At 40.4% G+C, this 7,144-nt stretch overlaps 1 pseudogene; it reads right to left on the bottom strand.

Annotated features, from left to right (window-relative positions):
* Positions 1 to 2,037: 2,037 nt before the first annotated feature.
* Positions 2,038 to 5,000, bottom strand: LOC141106297 (calcium/calmodulin-dependent protein kinase type II subunit gamma pseudogene; annotated as a pseudogene).
* Between the last annotated feature and the right edge of the window lie 2,144 nt (positions 5,001 to 7,144).

The raw sequence follows: 7,144 nt of genomic DNA, 5'->3' as shown, positions 1-7,144 counted from the left end.
ACTCGTCTTATGTTCGTACTTGTAGATCTGTCCGGGATAAACCCGGTTTGATCCATATGGATTAGCTTTGGAATTATTTTCTTTAGCCTTGTTGCCAGGGCTTTTGCCATAATCTTCATGTCCGAACATAATAACGATATCGGTCTATATGATGTCACATCTAACAAATTTTTCCCCTCCTTCAACATCATTATTATAATGGCTTCTGTCATAGACGCAGGTAGACTACTGTCCTTCGTAGTTCCATTAAACACCTCCAAAAGCATGGGAAGTAAGATCTCCCCATATTTTTTAAATATTTCTATGGGTAGGCCATCGGGACCTGGGGCTTTCTGATTTGCCATATCTGCCACAACCCTTTGTAACTCTTCTTTTTTTTTTTTTTTTTTTTTTTTTTTTTTCTTTTTTTCTTTTTTTTTTCTCTTGATTTTTTTTTTTTCATGGTTTAATTGTTATTTTATTAAATACCTTCTTCCAAGGTTTCAATATAACAAAGCTATGAAGATCTACCAACATTCAGAATAAACAAACACAGGGTAATTGTTTTATTTTCTATTATCATGCAAAGATTCTGCATCAAATGCCTTTCCAAGACCTGTTTAAAACGTGATATTTATAATATATATTATATATATATGCTTACATTAGCCCCATAAGATAACAGTAACAATGCTAGAAGTGGTTTGTCAGATAATGACCATACCAAGCTAAGTTTTTTTTTAATTAACTTAAAAAGAAAAAAATCCCCAAAGACAGTGCAAAAGAAAAGAAAAAAAAAAATAACAGAAAAATATAAAGTTTTTTTATTGTTCTTAGAAAGATGCACTAAATACAGAGCGATTGTCATATTTTAATCAAGTAAACAGACAGTGACGGAGCAGACCTAAAGAAGACATGCATAACTTTTCTTAACTGCATATATTTTTTGTTTGGTTTTCCCTTTTAACTTAAAAAGCCAAAAGCTTTTCTTCCCAGCTTGTTAAAATTTAGCGCTGTTTAAATAAAAACTAAAAAAAAAAAAAAAAATTCTCCCTGAAAACCATGAAAAAAAGCCCACCCCACCCCATTCCCCCCCCACCCCCCCATCCCCATCCCCCCCCCATCCCCCCACCCCGTGTGCTCTTATAAATTTCACACAAGCATTCCAAACTGATTTGTATTAACCCCATTCTCATTTACGTCAATATCTTAGCCATCTAATAATTTCTTTCCATTACATCTTGCACTGGTCATCTCAGGAATTCTGGAGAACATGCTTAGGCCATGTGCAAATTTTCACAAATACAAATGTCTTCTGTAAGCCCAACATACTATTAATTTTATCACAAGTGGGGTTGACATACCATGACATACCACCTATCAAAACATTTTTTTTTAAGTCCAAATTGTGCAACAATGGCTATTTAACAATTTCCAACAGCAAACCTTCAAAGAGCCTTCTTATTCATATTAGCTGAACTTCCATCTTTGCGTTTTATTTTTTTATGCATTTTCCATGGCAATCAATATAAACACATCAAAATTCATGCTTCAAGATGCATGTTGATGCATCATAATGCACAACAATATGTGTTGTGACACACACACTGACATTCAATAGAAAGTGCATTGAAATGCATTTTGGAAATACAAGACTATACGCGTCAACACGCATCGATGAGCCTTGACGTGGGTTTTGATCTGCTTCCATAGATTTCACTAGAAAACTTATCAGAAAGGAAAATAAAAACAGACTTTCTGTTGCAGTTCTACATCAGCGTGTATAAATGCTCAAAGTGGATTGCTGTTTTCTGGACTTGTGAAAAAAAAGGCAAATTACAGTTTGTGCATTTGTATGCTTAACAATGCTTCAACGCTTTATATGCAAACTCTAGATTACACATCTGCTTATTCAGATAGGATACAAAGAAAGCCTAGCTCTCTATAAAGGACAACCCACAAACAAGAACATCAAGAGTTCTTTTGAATCTAAATGGCATTTTGCAAATGAGGTGAATGTCATTTTAGATACCGTTTATGAGGGTAAGTGGAGGGTTTAAAAAAAAAAAAAAAAAGACGACATCTTAAAGACTTAGTTTAAAAAAAAAAAAAAAAAAATGAAGTTGTCAGACACTATTCACCCTCTTGCACAAAAAAGAAAAAAAATGAGGGGCCATCAGAGCACACAGTTTAGAAGGTGCAGGCAAGTATAGAAAGACATGCATACATCTCTACGCATTTGAGTTCAGTGTATCGTTTCACTCATGACAGACCACACATGACTTACAAGCAGACTGTCTCCAAATCTGCTTAATAGTACACAAAGCTTTATCGCTGTGAAAATATATGAGCCCCCTTTACATATATACCACAAGGGAAAGTGTCTATGCATCAACACTTCCCATAACATGGCAGTTTCTATTTTTTGTCTATTTTCTCTGAAGAGTTCATACCAAAAATTAATTATATTAACATTGCCACTAATGAATGGTTCCTTCTGCAGGATGTACATTCTATATTCATTTCTATATAGCTTTGTATCTCTGTAATAATTCTCCCCTGCCCATTCCCTTCTTAACCTAGACCAAGTTCTGCTCTTGGGAGCCAGTTGGATGGATAACAATATCTCCAGCTCAGTGCTACATTGGAGGTTAACCAACAGCTCAGCTGACAATACCTAGAAGGTTTTAATAGTCATTAAAAATAAAATAAAGAGAGGATGCAACAAAATCAACACCTCCTTTCGTGGCTCTATCTTTTCATTTTTGAAAGTCGACACTTAACAGATGAAGACGCCAGTCCTCAAACTACACCCCTTCCTTTCTCTACAACAGTATTACATGAACCAGCAGCTTGTTCAATGAAAAGATCTGGTCCATACATATCTTACTAGTTTTGTAATTTTCCCCAAATGATGCTTCAGGTGGCAGTCTCAACCTTCCTCATTCTAAAAGAAGTTGCATAATCCTCAGCCTGATTTTTATCTAACAATATATATATACTATTTTATATTAGTTTTTGCTCATTTTGAAACTTTAAAAACACCTCCGTACAGCAGGAACAGACACGATGGATCCATGAAATACAACAAATTAGCCAGCAGCTGCTTCAGCCTCAGAATGCATGCAGGGTTTTCGTGCATTTTTGGCTACTGCCGGCATCAATATATTTTTTTTTTTTTTAATTTTATGTACTTTTTTATCTTTTTTAAAACTTCCGAACGAACGGGACAGTTGCCGTCGTTTGGGCGATCCACACTCGCTCAATAGAAAGAGATTCTTCCAAGGGAGAGGCTGAATTGGTTCCTCACTGAAGGGGGGCAGCTGGGGCCCCAGAGCAGTGATAGTGGACATTCAACCACTTGCCATCTCTACGATACCAGACCCTTGTCTCTTCTGATTGTGTAGTACGAGGTCGTCCCTGGGCATCAATGTATTGTGTAAGTCGGATATAAGCAATACAGGCAGCATCTTCCCCAATTACATGCACGTGGGGATTTAGGATGGTAGTATGGATAGGCTTAGTATTCTTGGACAACAAATTGTCAAAATAAAATTTATGGAAGTCCATTCCTTCAACAAGGTTACCAAGAGCTTCAGGTTCAAATGAAGTCAAGCTAGGGTCACAGATCTTTGTGTAAGCATCAAAGTCTCCATTGTTAATAGCTTCAATCAACTGCTCTGTGATCTTTATAATCTCCTGTTTTCGCACTTTCAAGTCTTCATCTTCAGTTGTGGTATTACAGCTCTCAGTTGATCCTTTTATTCCATCTGTGGCATTATGGACAACAGTTGTCTGAGGTTCCTTGACTCCATCTGTCTTCTTGTTTAATAGACTTTTGGCAGCTGAAAAATTTCGAGATACCAGCATTGTAGTGAGAATTGCACCTTTAAGCTTTCTCCGTGCATTGAACTTCCTCAAGCATTCTACAGTCTCTTGTCTGTGCATCATTGACGCAACTGTTGATCGTTGGCAGACCCATGGGTGCTTCAGAGCCTGATCTGCTGTGATGCGTTTTGCTGGGTTTATTGTCAGCATCTGATTGATTAAATTCTTTGCTTCCGGGGTCACTGTATCCCACTCAGGTGAAGGGAAGTCATATGCTCCAGCTTTGATTTTCTGGTAGAGCTTATGCTGATCTTCATCCCAGAAAGGAGGATAACCCACTAATAATATGTACAAAATGACCCCACAGGCCCATATGTCAACTGGCTTTCCATAAGGGTCTTTCCTTAATACCTCTGGTGAGAGGTATCCTGGTGTGCCAGCAAAACCAAACCATGCTTGCTGGTCACCCTGGACTTCAATGGCAAGACCAAAATCAGCCAGTTTCACAGCAGCCCCCTTGCATTTGCTAGCCAATAACAGGTTCTCAGGCTTAAGATCCCTGTGAACGATGTCATGTTGGTGGATGTGGTTAACACTCTCCAGAATCTGGTGAATACAGTGGCTGGCATCTGCCTCACTGTAGTATTCTCTCGCTACAATGTCTTCAAACAGCTCTCCACCTGTGACCAGGTCAAAAACAAGATAATGAAAACCTTCTTCTGAAATACTTTCATGGAGGCGCATAATATTAGGATGCTTTAGAAGGCGGCAAATCCGAGCCTCGCGTTCAAGCTTCTGGTGGTCTCTAGCAGACAGCTTCTTAGTATTGATAATCTTTGCAGCATATTCCTGACTGGTGGATTTCTTCACACATCTTCGGACTACAGAAAAGGCACCCTTGCCGAGCTCCTCATAGAGCTGGTACTCGTCGGTGAAGCGGGTGCAGGTCGCGGTGGTGGCCATGGTGTTGTATTGGAGGAGACGATGTCACATCAGGCGGGCGGGCTGTCAGAGAGGAGGGAAGAGCCGGGACGAGCTCTGTTCTGCTTCTTCCTCTGCGTCTCGCCCTCCTCCTCCTCCGGGGCGGCTCCTGCTTCCCCTCCCTCCCGCTCACACCTTCTCCTCCTCTGGTATCTCCGGGCCTTCCGATCCTCCGTGTGTCCTCCGCTTCCCCCAGCTCACCCTGCCCAGATCTTTGTAACTCTTCAAGTGTTAATGGAGCCTCTAGCATTTCCCGATCTTCTTTCGCGAGGGGGGTTAACTTTAGCTGCCCAAAGAAATCCCCCATTACCCCATCCACATCTCTCTGTGCTGAACTATATAAGTTTTTAAAGTATTCCCTGAATTCTTCTAATATTTCCGGGTTAGTTTTTTTTATTATTCCCTCTTTCCCTTCAATCGCTGGAATGGTATTTGGGGGGCCATTGGCCCTAATAATCAGGGCCAAAGTCTTCCCAACACACCCCTCCTTGCAGACGAACCTCCGTTTTTGAAATAATTTTTTCCTCTCCATTTTTTCCAAAACCAATCTACCATACTCATTTTGCCTCTCCACCCACGCCTCATATTTAGGTGGGGTTGGTGACTCAACGTACTGTTCTTCCGCTCTTCTAACTCTCTCCTTTACTTTTAGTTCTTCCGTTTGTGATTGTTTCTTAATATGAGAAATTTTTTGAATTAGGACTCCCCGGAGAAAGGCCTTCAGGGAATCCCAAACTATCTCTAATGGAGCAGTGCCTAAATTTAGATTTACGAATTCCGCCAACCTTTCCATAATGGTACTTGTATCCTCAATAATCTTGAGCCAAAAGGGATTAACTTTTCAGTCACCCCTATTAAAACATCTTTCTCCCTTTAAATCAATTGTCACTGGTGAGTGGTCCGAAATCCCCCTTGGCTCGTAGACTATTTCCTCCACTACATTCAGAGCTTCCTTGTTGCCCAGCACTAGATCTATTCTGGACAGGGTGGCGTGTGTCCTGGAGTGACAAGAATATTGTCTCACCTCAGGATGCCTCCTTCTCCAGATGTCCATCAATCCCACCTCATCGCAATATTGTGAAAGAGAACTCTTGGGTGCTTCTCTACTGATGTTTTTTGGTGGGAACCTATCTATTCCATTATTCATAGCCATGTTGAAATCCCCGACCACTATTACCGGGACCCCTGAAAAACCCGCCATAAATCCAGTCAGGTCATCCAAAACCTCCCTCCCAAATGGGGGAGGAATATAGATGTTAGCTAATACACATTTCCTGTTCTCAATTAAACAATAGAGAAAAATATACCATCCAAATACATCCACCTTACTCTGGCTGCAGGAGAAAGCCAATCCTGACTTTATCAAAATACTCACCCCCCTTGAATAAGAGGTGTGAGTAGAGTGATACTGTATCTGAAATTTCTTATGATCCATTATCTTAATTGAATCCTTATCTAGGTGTGTCTCCTGCAGGCAGAGTATTTTGACTCTCCCCTTATCTGCCATAGAGAGAATCGCCTGCCTTTTAAATTTTTTTATCTTTTACTCCCCGAACGTTCCAAGAGCATATAGTAATCTGCTTTTTTAAATTCCGGGGTCTGTTACAGCCACCTCCTTCATACATCATACAGTAGAACTTATATCCTTATATCCCTTAGCAAAATTAAACCACCTCTTATTGTGATTCTTGTGAGTTAAGCTTCCACCTACCCCTCTCGCCCTTACCTCAAAACCTACGTTCCACCCCTCCCACCACCCACCCATCCACCCCACCCCACCCCCTACCCCCATCTATTTTTTACCCCATTGCCCAATTTTGGGCCTACCCCTATGGCTTCTATTGTGACCGGCCACATTACTTAAGGTGAGAAAAAAAGAACTGCAACCCCCGGACCCAATAGGAGGGGTGCTATCCCCATTAATACCATTGTGCATATATACAATCAAATTTACATACTCCCCCCATCCCCACTCCCCCTTTCATTTATATATATGTGCATATTACTTTACAAAAAAAAAGGGAAAAAGGAAAAAGGGAGAAGGAGTCATGCTGCATTTTGCACTATTTACGCAAAAATGCAGCCAACTATGTGGCCTCATTTGTGACTGAGGCCGGCTTTCTGGATACAACTTTGATGGCTCTTGAAGCTGGCCATCCTGGCTTGCCCCCCCAAAGAGCCGTGAAATATGGCAAAGATATCTAGAGTACTTCGCAGTTAGGGGGGCCATTGATATGCCAGAGAATGTCTAACTTGTTTTAAATAAATTGTTTGTTAAAAACTGAACTCATATTTCATTTGATTTACTGATTGTGTTTCTTTTAACTGTCTCCTAGGTTCTCCAATGGCCTTTTAT

This window comes from Aquarana catesbeiana, linkage group LG08, assembly GCF_042186555.1.
Source record: "Aquarana catesbeiana isolate 2022-GZ linkage group LG08, ASM4218655v1, whole genome shotgun sequence".
NCBI classification, from domain to species: domain Eukaryota; kingdom Metazoa; phylum Chordata; class Amphibia; order Anura; family Ranidae; genus Aquarana; species Aquarana catesbeiana.
Note: the sequence above shows the minus strand (reverse complement) of the source record. Positions and strands in the feature narration are given on the sequence as shown.